This window comes from Ursus americanus, chromosome 24, assembly GCF_024610735.1.
Source record: "Ursus americanus isolate L20-20 chromosome 24, mUrsAme1.1.p, whole genome shotgun sequence".
Lineage (NCBI taxonomy): Eukaryota > Metazoa > Chordata > Mammalia > Carnivora > Ursidae > Ursus > Ursus americanus.
Window position 1 is genome coordinate 25,528,230 of NC_142150.1, and position 14,687 is coordinate 25,542,916.

General features: G+C 37.8%; 1 protein-coding gene across 1 annotated transcript in view; it reads right to left on the reverse strand.

Moving 5' to 3' along the window:
* Positions 1-8,328, reverse strand: part of LRRC4C (leucine rich repeat containing 4C) — a 181,437-nt gene extending 173,109 nt beyond the window's left edge. Inside the window, exon 1 of the mRNA XM_087854758.1 lies at positions 8,237-8,328. The gene's annotated coding sequence lies outside the window, so the exon portion shown is untranslated. The remainder of the gene's footprint in view (positions 1-8,236) is intronic.
* Positions 8,329-14,687: the final 6,359 nt, after the last annotated feature.

Sequence of the window (14,687 nt, forward strand, 5' to 3'; positions counted from 1 at the left end):
ATACTAATTATACCTCACTGATGGGGAAAAATGAAAGGGAAGGAAGGAAACATGCAAATACACACGAGGGAGAAATCTGGGCACAGTCGCTGCTTCCAGGTGCCCAGAGCATAAGCTGTAAGGGTAAAGGAAGGCTGTCAATAGCATGTGAATAGCGAAGTCATTAAGAGAGCAGAATTCTGAAGCTAGACTTCCCAAGTTCAAATCCTAACTCTTTCATTTACTAACTGTGGGACCTTGAAGATCAACTTTCTCTCTGTTTGCTCATTTAAAAAAAAAAAAAAATGGGACTAAAATAGTACCAGGCTTAGGATGTTGTTTTGAGGGTCCAACAGATATGCAAAATTAACATCTGCAAAATATTTGCCACATGCAAACATGACATGGTTATAATAATTTTGAGCATTCCTGTGATTATTATTTGTTCAACAGTTGTATTGAGATATAATCCACATCCCATCCAGTTCAGTCATCTGAACATATAAATCAATACCACGGTCTCATTTTAAAATATGCTGTCATCTCAAAAAGAATCTCCTGATCCAATTAGTGGCCATTCCCCATCCTCTCCACCCTGCCGTAGGCAACCACTAATCTACTTTCTGTCTCTACAGAGTTTCTTATTCTGTATTCAAATTGATATGGAACTATATCCATACCATATTCAACATTTCATATAAATGGAATCATGTTGTATGTGATTGTTTTGTGTCTGGTTTCTTTCATGAAGCATAATGTTTTCAAGGTTCATCCATGTCATAGGATGTATTAGTACTCATTCCTTTTTATTACCAAATAATATTCTGTTGTATGGATACACAACATTTTATTCCAGTTATTATCATGCAGGACAGAACATTTTTGGCTGAAGAGGGAAGAAAGGAAAGGAGCAGAGGTGTGATCTTAATGGCTGTACAGCAACCCAGAAGTGGTGGGGAATTATATTTAACCAGCTAAAGGAAAGGGTGGTTGAAAAAGGTGAAAATTGCATGGGCGCGTGCCGTCGACTCATACGCTTCCTTAGAGCTGGCCCCACCTGGGTTCTGAAGAAAAACAGAGGACTCCTTCATTCTATACAGAGGCAACCTAGTGCAGAAGAAATTCCTGCTTGCTCACTCATGCTGTTAGCATGGGCAAGTCATTTATGTCCTTAAATTAGCAGTTTCCTCCAAAGCTCTCATCACCCCTCTGCTCATCCCCTCCAGCCCTGGGCTCACCTCACTGAAGCCTACTGTGAGGATCATATATTAATGAAGGTAAAAGTACTGAATTAACTGGGACATTTATTTTTAAGTGCAAAAATGTTTCAGTAGTACCTTGTGCTAGAGGTATTTGAAATGTTTTCTGATGACCAAAATATTCTATAAAGATCCCTGAATTTCTTAGGAATTAATAGGTAAATAAAGAACAAATAAGGACCTCCAGTTAGCCATTGTGGTTTGTAGCAAATGGAGCCTAAGTAAACTCAAATGCCCTGGCAGATAGGACTCTACCCTATTCATCACTGTACTGCATTACTCGCCACGATTTCTAGGATATGGCAATGTCTCAATGCACTCGTTTTATTAAAGCAAAATGAAATGGCATACGATAGTGCATCAGTCAGTGTGCACAAGATTTTCATGTTATATTCTTAATAAAACCATAAAGGGTATTATTGATAAAAGCCTAGCTGATATTTACTGAGAAAGTACTATGTGCCAGACAACGTGCTAAGTTCTGTGCCTACATTGACTCACAGTAGCCTTCCTTTCCTAACGGACCTGAAGGCAAGAGAAGTAAATAACTTTTTCAAGTCTGAAAAGTAATTTGCAAAGCAGGGGCTTTAACCCTGTTTGATCTAAAGCCCAAGACTTTTAAAAGGATTTGGGTTTACTTGTATTTATTAGAATTAGGTATAATAATTGCATGTCATCTCATGTGCAAAGATTTTAGATTCCAAAGGAAGGAACTGGAGGGGGTATTTTCTTTCTAAGACTCGACTTAGAAATATGCTGGAAAACATGCATATCAGTTCTGATATTTGATCCCTACCTGGGTGTTTCACCTGAGCTGTTTTCTAATTCAAATTATATTCCTTCACGATACTGAGGACTCCCCAGATTCTTTGTGAAATGATCTCTGCCAAACTAGAAAATGTCTCCACATTCTGTGCCACAATACTTTGTCATTTTTTCCAAAACTTTTGAAAACTCAACTCATCCATGAAATCTTCTGCGATCGAGGTGGAAGCCACCCAGACATTCTGTTAATATCTTCAGTGTGATTGATATTTCCCTCCTGCAGTGTGGCAAGATAGCATATGCGTGTATGTGGGCAAGCGTATATATCTTTATGTTAATGTGCATCTGTTCCTCTCATCGCTACCATATACTATTAAGATATTAAGATCCTGGGTTCTGTCCTTGCTTCCCTCCACAGAAGAGAACACTGATTCACCTGGGTAACCCCAGTGCTCAGCTCCCTGGCACGATGTACATGTTCCATAAACATTTATTGAATGAGTGAGTGAGCGCTCAATGATGACAGTGACAACCTTGGAGGAACATCTCTCCTCGCACACGGAGAAAATAAGATCACGTACAAATAGAACTGCAAATAGCTTGCCTTTTCGGGTATTTTATTTTTAAGCATTCTCAGCTGAAATGTGCTGTGGAATGGCTGAGACTTAGGTAATTTTCATTTCACCTCTGTTTTCCAAATGGTTACCACTTACCAAATACAGCATACTTAGGAGTGTGCTTTTCCCCCTTAGGGTACAACACTGTAATACAACGCTAGATTCTTTCCGAGGCCTTTCCCTTCTAAAGCTATGGAATTCATTCATATCTTGCTATTTATCATGGCTGTGTGAAAAAAGAAAACTAAGGAAGAACAATGGGGTTCTAATTCACCAACTGCCTTCTTTTGTTATAAGAAGATCAGAAAAATTAAAATTCCAAGTCTTGCGTACCTCTTGCTTGGTTACATTTGATGTCAGTTTTTTCAAAGGCTTACTGTTACTTTAAACAGCAGTCATCATACATAAACATTATAATGTGTTCTGCAAGAGTCAGGGAGGCTGCCAATGATTACAATTGGAATCATACGGCCTAAATGTTAATCCCATACCCATCTCCTTTCTATTTGAATGACCTTGAGCAAGTTATTTCAAGTTACTTCTCTTTATCCTTGAAGGAAGGTAGAGACGGTGTTGTGAAGATTCATTGAGATAATTGGGACAAAGAGGCTTATATCCCAATTATATGCATAGGAAGTCCTTCCTCCATTACTTTCACCTGCCATTTTTTATCATGATGGTAACAAGTAGACTGGGGTAAATAGACTCCCCCAGAGCAGACCCATTCAAAACCTCTTCGAGGGATTCCCAACCTTTCACAGTACCAACACAGATCCATCCAAGAATGCTAAGGGGAAAACAATTTCCAGGGAACTTACAGCTACGGGGCTGCTCCCATCTTAGCCTTAGGTACCAAGGACTCATTCCTCACCTCAGGGATACTAACTGTTCTATGAATTCGGTGTGGTGGTGGTTCCAATATCCCAGGGTCAACAACCTGGAGGAAAGAGGAGGGGACTTAGCCCAAAGGGCGTTTGCTTGAGCATTTAGTTGCTTCCAGAGATTTGACATGGGTTATACAAGGGCTAAAGCAATGCCTGGGTCCCCTCCCTGAACATTTTCTTCTGCACTTAACAGGACTGCAGAATTGTGAGTCTGTCACGGCAGGCTCTCTGTCAATCACACCCTCCTTTCACTGAGCCCCAAACACCTAGCACACCAGTGGTAATCTCGGCTTTACTTTATGGCCGAGCAGCCGGTATACTGTGTATTATTGCTTTCCCTTTCAACCATCTTCAAAGTCTCTTTTCAATCCCTGGCCCTGGGAATTATATCTTACATTCTTCTTGCATAGACCTATTTGTAAATGATCAATTGGTGTAGTTTATACTAGTTTTGAGCCCTCTTCCCCTTACTTTTTAGCATATTGCTAGAGGTCACAGCCCTTATAACAACAGATAAGAGATTATCACTGTTATAGACCAGGACAATAGGAGTCAGAGCTCAGCCCCATTCCCAGGGAAACACGATGGGTCCACAGATCCACTTCCTGCTCAGGCCTCCTTCTGGTGGGAAAACAATATGGATTATAAAAAGATAGTATGTGTACATGTCTTTTAACAGGGGGAAAGTGGCATTTCTTAGCCTTTGAAAATCTTTTCCCTTTGTTTGCAATTTATTTTATTCTCTTGTTTTACATGTCTATTTCTTCTTTAAAAAAAAAATAGGATATATAAAGAGAATAAGCCATAATCTCATGACTCAGATATTTTCTACACATATAAATGCATAATATATAAATTGCTGGTATAACACATAATTTCTTTTTTTTTAAATTTTTTAATTTTTTTAAAGATTTTATTTATTTATTTGATAGAGATAGAGACAGCCAGCGAGAGAGGGAACACAAGCAGGGGGAGTGGGAGAGGAAGAAGCAGGCTCATAGCGGAGGAGCCTGATGCGGGGCTCGATCCCATAACGCTGGGATCACGCCCTGAGCCGAAGGCAGACTCTCAACCACTGTGCCACCCAGGCGCCCCCACACATAATTTCTTATAATCAGATTTTTTAAATCATAAACTGTGAATATATTTCCATGTCTATACATTCAGAGCAACGGCATCATCACTAATGATTGTGTGGTGCTTTATTATATCATTATAAGTCCTTTATTGTCAGATATATACGTTGTTTCTGATATTTACAATGCTCCAATGATTGTGCATGTACAATGTCTTCATTCATTTATCCACTAATTTCTTTAAGATAAAACTTAGAAAAGGGAATGCTAGGTCAGGGGCAGTCTGAGTTTTAAAGACTTTTGATAACATGCCATATTGGTCTCTGCAAGGGTTACACCAAGTTACTCTCTCAATAGCATTTTATAAAAATGCTCTTTCTCTACACTCTTGCCATGACTGGGTGTTTTAACTCTATTTTTAATTTAAAGGCCAAGAAGGAGGCATCTCACAGGGCTTGAGATCTCCCTGAGTATGGCTACATTAGATTTATGGTGTAAAGATTTGTTAACCAGGACCTGAGTCATGGGAATGTGGGCGTGTTTTTTCTATTACCAAGAAATCTATGAATCAGATCTAATAACTGTTTCAGTCACTACCAATACAGCCACATTTCAGAGACAACCCAACTTGGAAAAAGCTATATATTTTTATCAAAAAATTCCCATGGATGTAATAATAGCAAATATCCTTTTAGTTCTCTTTAGATTGAGGCAATAATATTGTTTCACTTGAAATTACGTATCTCATTTTAGACATTGGGGGATCTAATTTATATATGTTTCCGGGAATAAGTGGAACTCTATTTGTTCCTAAATAAAAATGTCAATCATAAAGGAATAGTCACTGCGACTGAACCACATAGATGTGTACTTTTTGTATATGAATCACAAACCTGACAAGGCTATTTGAAACTTTACTTGTTACAATCTGTTGCTCTGTCCATATAACCACCTTACAGAAGACAATAATTCTCAGTCTTTCTATTAGCGAGGAGAAGTCAGAAATAAAATTAAGTGCTGATAGGGCTAGTTTATATTAAGAGAAAAATTCCAAGTGGGACAAAAATCTATATGTCAGTGTTTATACACAACACAAGGGGAAGAGCTATCATATTAATCGAAGGGGTGGTTATATTTTCTGATCTCCCCTAAGATTTTAATATATGCATTTGTCCCTTTCTGGAACAGGACAATCTATTGACCTATGACCACTTTTCCCCTCTTTAAAGGTCTTTGTTTTGTGAAGGGTTTTGAGGTTTGGCTTCCCCAGGGAAGTCCCAGTCTTTTGATTTCCTTACTATTTCTCTTCTCTCTTTCAGCATAATATTTTTATTTGTTTTCTGGGGAGACTTTGTCCCTTTACTGAATGACTTATACTTTCCCCAGGATCTAATTATAACTGGGTATCTAGACTTGTGTCCCAGCAGAAGGAAGCCATGGCTCCAAATTCGAGGGCTGAAAACAGATTACATGTCCCATTTCTATCCATTTCATACCTCACAGACAACAGTGGACATGCCAAACAAATTCCTCAGCGTGTGCATTTGTGGTCATACTTCCTGACTTCCAAATCTTAGGCACAGAAATGTCTTTGGGCCATTCTACATGTCCCTTCTTGAGATCACTTTCTCAACGACTATATTTTCCTTCCCATTCCTCTTCTATGGTTTCATTAGTTCAAGCATGGTTTTAGATACCCATTGGCCAAGATTGCAACACTGAATGGTTTTGTTCGTTCGTTTGATTGGTTAAATGTAGCTAGCAGAATATTTTAAATCAAAAGGGCTCCCATTCCGCACTTGAATGGGATGGATGCTCCTCTTTTAAATATCAGAAGTCCACACTTCCTGTGGAGCAGAGGTCTGGTAACAAGGGATAGTCCCTTCCTTTCAAACTGAACACAAGATAGGATCAGGACTTTAATAGATTTAATCTTACTTTCAAGTTTACATAATCTCAAGCAGCTTTCCTATAGTACGGAGACTGGTTCAGAGCTTGATCCCATGACCTCAAGACCACAACCAGAGCCAGAACCAAGAGCTGGTTGCCCAATCTACTGAGCCACCCAGGCACCCCATTAATAATCAACTTTCTAAATGTCAGTGTAGTCCATACATTTTTGTAGATTACTCATGTTAAAAGGTGATATACAATCTATGCCAGGAGGTGGTATTAAATAATATCAAATATAAACCCCTCCTTCATGAAAATGTCCTATCTCATTTTTGATGATTAATCCTTCCCCATGATATGTATTCATGGTGTATTGGTAAATCCCGATGACTGTCCTTCCATTATAGGAGACAAAGTTGTCCTAATCCATTATTATTTTTTCCTTTGCTAATCCTCAGCTAGTATAGGTAAAGGGAGGGGATATCACCAAAACTGGACCAAATCAAATGACCAAAATTAAAGTGAACTCTTTCTCGCATGGTCTAGAATCCCAACTGAAGAAACACAAATATAAAAGAAATAGTTCAGCATTCCTTCATTTTAGAGGCATCATCCAGTTGAAAATATTAAGTGAATCCTGTACCAAGACTGGTTCCAGATGGCTGGCTTTGTTCATAGTTCTGTACCAGATATACTATGTTACTCTTATATTCATGCTTATGATTCTTTTTCTATCATTTCCATAAGTCCCCTTTCCTTGGTTTGATTTTTACCAACACATAAATCTAAGTAACATTGACAATTTATTAAATTACAATTACAAATTCCCACTGAGAAAAGTACACTGAGGAGTTAACCTAAACTCACTTCCTACTTAGATACATTGTTCCCTCCATACCTTATTTTTAGAATAATCTAATAGTATGCTTGGAAAATTCAAAATTATTTATTGGGCTTTACTTTAGTAGCTAAAACCATAAATGCCAGCAGTCAACCATAGAATCATCTGCTTTATGACAATACAGACAACATGCCCATTGAGATTCTAAAAAGACATGACTCTTAACAGACAGTTGAAAGCAATTCTGCCTTGAGTCTGGCTAGCTCCTCCAAGCAGGAGAAATCATGGTGCTGTGGTTGCCTACCTCACCCAGGAGAAATTCTCTTACTGTGCTACTAGGTTAAGAAAAGCCTGATGCAAACTCTAACAGGCCCATCTTTTTTGCAGGTCACTCCTATACAGTGGTATGAAAGTACAATATTTATTCCCTATTTCTAAATTTTTTCATAGAAGAAAATCCCACCATAGTATTTCTCCTGGCCTCTTTTTTTATTCCGTTTACATTCTCCTCTCCTTGGTCATTAGAGTTGTTTATTTGATTGGTGAACTCAGGAGCAAGACTTTGTCAGTTGTAGTTTAACCCATTCTCTTCACCTGCATCTTAGAGCAGGCTGCTCAGATACATTTGAGCTGGCTACTCCACACTGGGAATTTCATGGGTGGCTGCCATGTTCATGGCAGGGGAGCCTGCAGCTGCCCTGGGCCAGGATGGGTGAATCTAAGTCTGGGGTTCAGTGTTAGGAAGCCTATTTTAGCCATACACTGAAACAGCATCCTTAGATACTAACTGCATCATTAATAAAAGTGACATCTACCTCTCCATTTGCCTACTTTTTTGACTTATGAAACCTCACTTTGTTCTGAACTTGGGTAGCTAGAATGGAAACTTCAAGAGAACAGATTAGTAGTGCTTGGAACTTACCTTATCAAAATTTCTCCAACAGTTCCTGATCTTCCTGAGAAAACCCAAAGAATTTAAAGAAGTGTTCTGGATTTCAGCAGATGATGTTTATTTTACACCTGGAGTAAGACAACACAAATATCATATTTTAAAATCATACTATATGAATGAGAACAAATTTAGGGTAGACATTCCTGCCTGCCAGCCTCACCCAATAGAATCAATCAATGCAATATTCATCTTTCTAATATAAATACATAGATATAGATATACATATATAGGTGAATATATGGGTTTCTATATATGTATATAACACATATGTACTATATGTATATATAGTTGCATACACATATGCGTGTATACACACACACACACACACACACACACACATAGTTGTATCCATCCTAGATATGCCAGTCTTTCTTTTGCCAATGTTCATTGCATTGTTTTATTGAAATGTGCCATATGTATTTCATTGGGAAATATTTTTATCTATAGATATCATTTTGAACATACATTTGAGGGACTTCTTGTTCTTACTTCATCCTTCTGTCAGGAGTTCAAAACTATACCGATAATTATCACTTTGTTTCAAATCTAATAGCCAAATGGACATAGAAAACTATAAAACATCCCCTGTAATTTACAGATTTCTCAGCAGCAAGAAAATAAGTAAATATAGGCACTGGATTGAGAATTGGAAATGGATTCAATTAATAACCCTGCCATAATTAACCAGGCAGCTTGGGCAAGTGTCCAAACCTCACTGGGTCTTAATCTCTCCACGTAAAAACTTCAAGGCTTTGTACAAAGTTGCTCCTGAGTCCCCTTCCATCTTTCAAATTTTGTGATAATTTTTCTTCTAAAGATGTGGTTTGATACAGGTAGAATGTTTAGGAAGAATTTGTAGTAGCAAAACTATCATGCTTAGAAAAAGCCTGATTTTTTATAAATTTATCATACGTACCTAATCACTGGTTTCAATCTCTGCTGGACAATTAGTTACTTATAGTTAAATGATACTAAGGTGACTGTAGTCAATTTCAGGTTCACCTATCAATTTGAAAAAATCAATTGTGTATCTCATAGAGCTAATTAAAATCTGATTTTTGACTCACAGGATTCATGATACTTTGGCACCTGATGACCAGTGGTTCACCATTTATCTATCTTTCTGCTATCCTAACGTTGAGAGGAAAAATCTGGAATTCTGAAGAAACTGGGAAAACTGTGGGCAACTTGTAAGCTAGCTTACAGAATTTGGTATTATAGCATGACTCCCTCCCTGCTTGACACCCTCACGTATCTCCCAAGGGGGAGAAATGTTTCTGGGTGAAATAGTCATATACCTAATTGGTGTTCCATATGTCATTGTCTTGCAAAAACAAAACAATTCCTAAAACCAGGAATTGAGCAGTAGCTGAAATTACTACTTAGAAGGATAATTTAAAAACTAATACGAGATTTTTGTTGTTGTTGTTATTAGAATCACAGAGACTCATTTAAACCTCTACCATATTTCTGACACCAGGATAAACTTTCTACATTATTTTACAGATTAAGCCTCCTAATGACCCTATGAAAATTTTGAATTACGATCCTTATTTTATAGGTGAAGAAACTGAGGCATGAGTCAATTGCCCAGAAGGAAGTAATAGGCGGCAGGTTAACAGGTCTGTGTGAGACAGGAGCAATCCTGTCTTATTATCCCATATATCCTGACACTATAAAGCTTGTTGGCTACACCTAGGCCAGTAAATATTCCATCTCAATAGGTTCTCTCAGGCCTATATTTATGCGAGCCTCTGAATGCACTGGTTAATATGATTTTGATATAAGAAGGCCTTGTCTGATTTCTCTCCAGGACTATAATATTTGTATTTCATGTCTATGTTCAGGGGAACAAAATGCTGCTTTTTCCATCTTCTCGCCTGAGTTTTCTGCCTGATATTTAGCATGTTTCAAAGAAATGTGTCGATAGCAGGATGTTTACTGCGTACCCATCTTTGTACAGAGAACTGAGGTAGGTGGGGCTGCCTGCAGGGGCAGAAGCATTGGGTGAAAAAAGCATTGTGGTGGGTGGCTGTGAAGAGAAGAACCAGCCAGAAGGTTTGTTGATCAGACCAAAGTGAATCATATTATACAGATGCATAGAATGTGGGGCTGGAAGAGGCTTCCCTAACCAGTTAGTTCAAATTCACAGTGTTCAGTTGAAAGAAGTAATCTACAAAGTGTTCATGAATTAGCAAGGAGGTCTCTGGAGATCACCCATCCACCCAGCTTCTCAATAGTATAATCAAACCCTCCATTGTATGTTTCTATGCTTTTCTTAAGAACAGAAATTCACTGTTCAAGGCTTGTACATTTCAGTCACATTGTGTGGTTGAAGACCCAAAGAGCTTAGTGGCTGTGAGAAAGACCAGCCTGAGTCCTAGGGCAAGCAACATCACTTTCTACTTGTAGAACTTTAGAAAAGCCTTAATCTTTCCATGGGACACTTTCCTAATCTGTAAAAAAAGATCACGAGAGTAGCCCCCTCTCATGCTGCTTTGTAGATTATGTAAGAACTTTGTTTTTGAACAATTTTTTAAAAGATTATTTATTTATTTATTTGAGAGAGAGAGAGAGAGAGAGGGGACAAGCAGGGGAAGCGGCAGAGGGAGAGGAAGAGAGAATCTTGAGCAGACTCCCCGCTGAGCACGGAGCCAGATGCAGGGCTCCATCTCACAACTCTTGAGATCATGACCTGAGCCGAAACCAGGAGTCAGACTCTCAACCAACTGAGTCACCCAGGCGCCTTTACATGAGAATTTTCATAAAAGACTTTTCATCAAGGTCCAGCACAGAGTAAGTAAGCATATATAAAATTTCCAGTTATCATCCTCATCCTCATCCTCACCATCATTTCTTTTATGTGAACCTAACATAATGAGACATTCTTTGAAAATTGCACTTGTAAGGAAATATAAATCCCAATGAAAGGAGATTCTGGCTGTAAACTAACAAAATAGAATGAAATCAGCAGCATGGTCATAGAAACTTTTAGTTTCTCATCAGTGACATGGGAAAGACATCAATCTCTGTACATTTTTGAAATTATATGTGTAATACTATGAAAGAAGAGATTCAGAAATTGATCTTTTTGCTCAGGACTGTCCAAATCAATTCTACTCAAAAGCAGAAGTTCTCATAGCTTCTCGTAGCTAGAACGTGTAACTAAAACAAATGATTTTACACAATAAAAAGGGAGAGAAAAATAGAAAGCCTCACTTTTCCTCTTCATCGAAAGTTGATATGAAGGGATGTCCATTGGGATTCTGCTGTTAGAAAGCTCAGTTATGCAATATTCATACAAAAATAATTCCAAATCAATAATCAATACGACATATTTTAAATTTACATTAACATTTAAATTAATGAGAGGCTTAATGTGAATTGTGGAGCTTTAGATGTTTAGGACTATATCCCTTCTTGCCAACTTGGAACAGGGTCTATTGACTCACCTTCTCAGTCTCACAAAACAGCTTCCAGACTTTGTGTGTTTTCAGTGCCAGAGGATTTTCAGGCTGGTGAAAGATGCCATATTGACATCACCAGGGAATGAAGTTGGCCCTATTCACTAAAGATGGAAAATGCTTCCAGCAACTGCACACACCTTCCCTGAAGGGCAGTTTGCCATAGATGATTGTCAGACCTGGGAATACTCTGGGATCGAAGCTTACTGCCCCACCACTCTCTCCCTTTTTCCCCATTAATCTTATCCAACAAATATTTCTAGAACACCTCCTATGGACACAGAACTGTGCTAAAACAACAGAGATTCTACTTCAAGGGACTCATCATCTATTGAAGGATACAGTCACATATGTAAATGACTATAGAATAATATCTCACTTTCTATAATGAAAGAAGGTACATATTGGGTGCCGTCAGAGGCACCTGAATAAGAATAAGAGGAGAATCAAGAACAGCTTCTGAATAAATGAGACTAGAAAGGCAACTAGGCATTAGTCAATCAAAGAAGAGCAGAAACCTCACCATTGAGAGGGGAGAGCCTATACAAAAGACTAACACCTTTGCTTAAATAAACAAGAAGTTCTGAATGATTAGTGTAAGAGGTGGCATAAGGGGTGTGTGTGTGTGTGTGTGTGTACATATACACATACAAGTGTGGGTATAACAAATGAACGTGCCTAGTTAGACAAGTTTAGAGAGATCTCACATGCCAGGTTAAGGAGTTTGGGTACCATCCTTAAAATGATGCAGATGAACAAGTTCTGATGTAGTTTTGTTTGCTTTAATGATCCTTATGTACAGAGAAGTTTCAGGTTCACAACAATAGTGAGCAGGAAGTAAAGAGAACTATGTCTCTTATCCCCACACATACAAAACCTCTTCCACTATGGACGTCCCACACCACAGTGGTACCTCTGTTACAATTAATGAACCTACACTGACACATCATTATCACCCAAAGTCCATAGTTCACATTAGAATTCACCTGAACACTACATCAAAAGCTAATGATGTATTGTATGGTGACTAACATATCATAAAAAAAAAAAAAGAATTCACTCTTGGTGTTGTACTGTCTATGAGTTTTGACAAATGTATAATGACAGAGATCTACTATTGCAGATTCAAACAGAGTAGTTTTGTTGCCCTAAAAATTTTCTGCACTTGACCTATTCTCCCTCCTCCCCCTTACCCCTGGCAACCACTAGTCTTTTTATGGTCTCTATAGTTTTGCCTTTTCCAAAATGTTATGTAGTTGGAATCATAGAGTATATAACCTTTTTAGATTGGCTTCTTTCACTTAAAAATATGCATTTCAGTTTCTTCCATGTCTTTTTATGGCTTGATAGCGTATCTTTTTTTAGTGCTGAATGATATTTCGTTTCCTGGATTTACCACAATATATTTATCCATTCTCTTACTGAAGGGCATCGTGTTGCTTTCAAGTTTGGGCACTTATGAATAAGACTGCTATAAACATCTGTGTGTAGGTTTTTGTGTGAACACAAGTTTTCAGCTCCTTTGGGTAAATACCAACTACTGCAACTGCTGGATCACATGATAAGAAGATGTTTAGTTTTGTAAGAAACCACCAAACGGTCTCCCAAAGCTGCTGTACCATTTTACATTCCTACTAGCAATAGGTGACAGTTTATGCTGTTCCACGTCCTCACCAGCATCTGGTGTTGCCCGTGTTTTCAATTTTGGCCATTCTAGTAGGTATGTAGTGGTAGATCCTTGTTATTTTAATTTGCATTTCCCTGATGGCGTATGATGTGGAACATCTTTCATATGTTTATGTGCCATCTGTATATCTTCTTCGATGAGGCGTCTGTTCAGATCCTTGGCTTATGTTTAATGGGGTTGTTTTCTTACTGTTGAATTTCGAGAGTTCTTTGTATATTACGTATCCTATGTCTATTAACATGTTATCAGATGTGTTTTTTGCAGTTTGTGGCCTGTCGTCTAATTGTCTCAACAGCGGTTCTCATGGAGCTGAAATTTTTAATTTTAATGAATGTCACTTTATTGATTATTTCATTCATGGATCACACCTTCGGTGCTTTGTCTAAAAAGTCATTGCCATATCCACTGTCATCCAGGATTTCTTATATGTTATCTTCTGGGAGTTTTAGTTCTGCATTTTATATTTAGGACTATGATACATTTGGAGCTAATTTTTGTGAAGGGTGAGAGGTTTGTGTCTAGATTCTCTCTCTCTCTTTTTCTGGCATGTGGATGTCTAGCTGTTCCAGCACCATTTATTGAAAAGACTATCTTTTCTCCATCATATTGCCTTTTTTTTTTTTGTCAAAGATCACTTGATTCTATTTTTGAGGGTCTCTGTCTGAGTTCTCTGTTCTGTTATATAAATGACCTATTTGTTTATTCTTTCAGCAATATGGCCTGGTTTTGATTACTATAGCTTTATAGTAAGTCTTGAAGTTGAGCAGTGTCCATTCTCCAACTTTGTTTTTCTCCTTCAATATTGTGTTCATTATTCCAGCTGTTTTGCCTTTTCACATAAGCTTTAGAATCAGTTGTCATTCAAACTTGCTGGGAGTTTTATGGGAATTAAATTGAATCTATAGATCCAATTGGGAAGAGCTGATGTCTTGACAATATTGAGTCTTTCTTTCATTAATATGGAATGTCTGTCCCTTTATTCAGTTCTTCTTTGATAACTTTCACCAGAGTTTTGTAGTTTTCTTCATATAGATCTTGCACATATTTTGTCAGATTTATACTTAAGTATTTCATTTTTTGTGATACTAATATAAATAGTAACATGTCATTAATTACACATTCCACTTGTTCATTGCTGGCATGTGGAAAAAAATATTGACTTTTGTGTATTAGCCTTCAATCTTGCAATCTTGCTATAATCACTTACTAGTTTCAGGAGTCTTTTGGTTGATCCTTTCAGACTTTCTAATAGATGATCAAGTCATCTGCA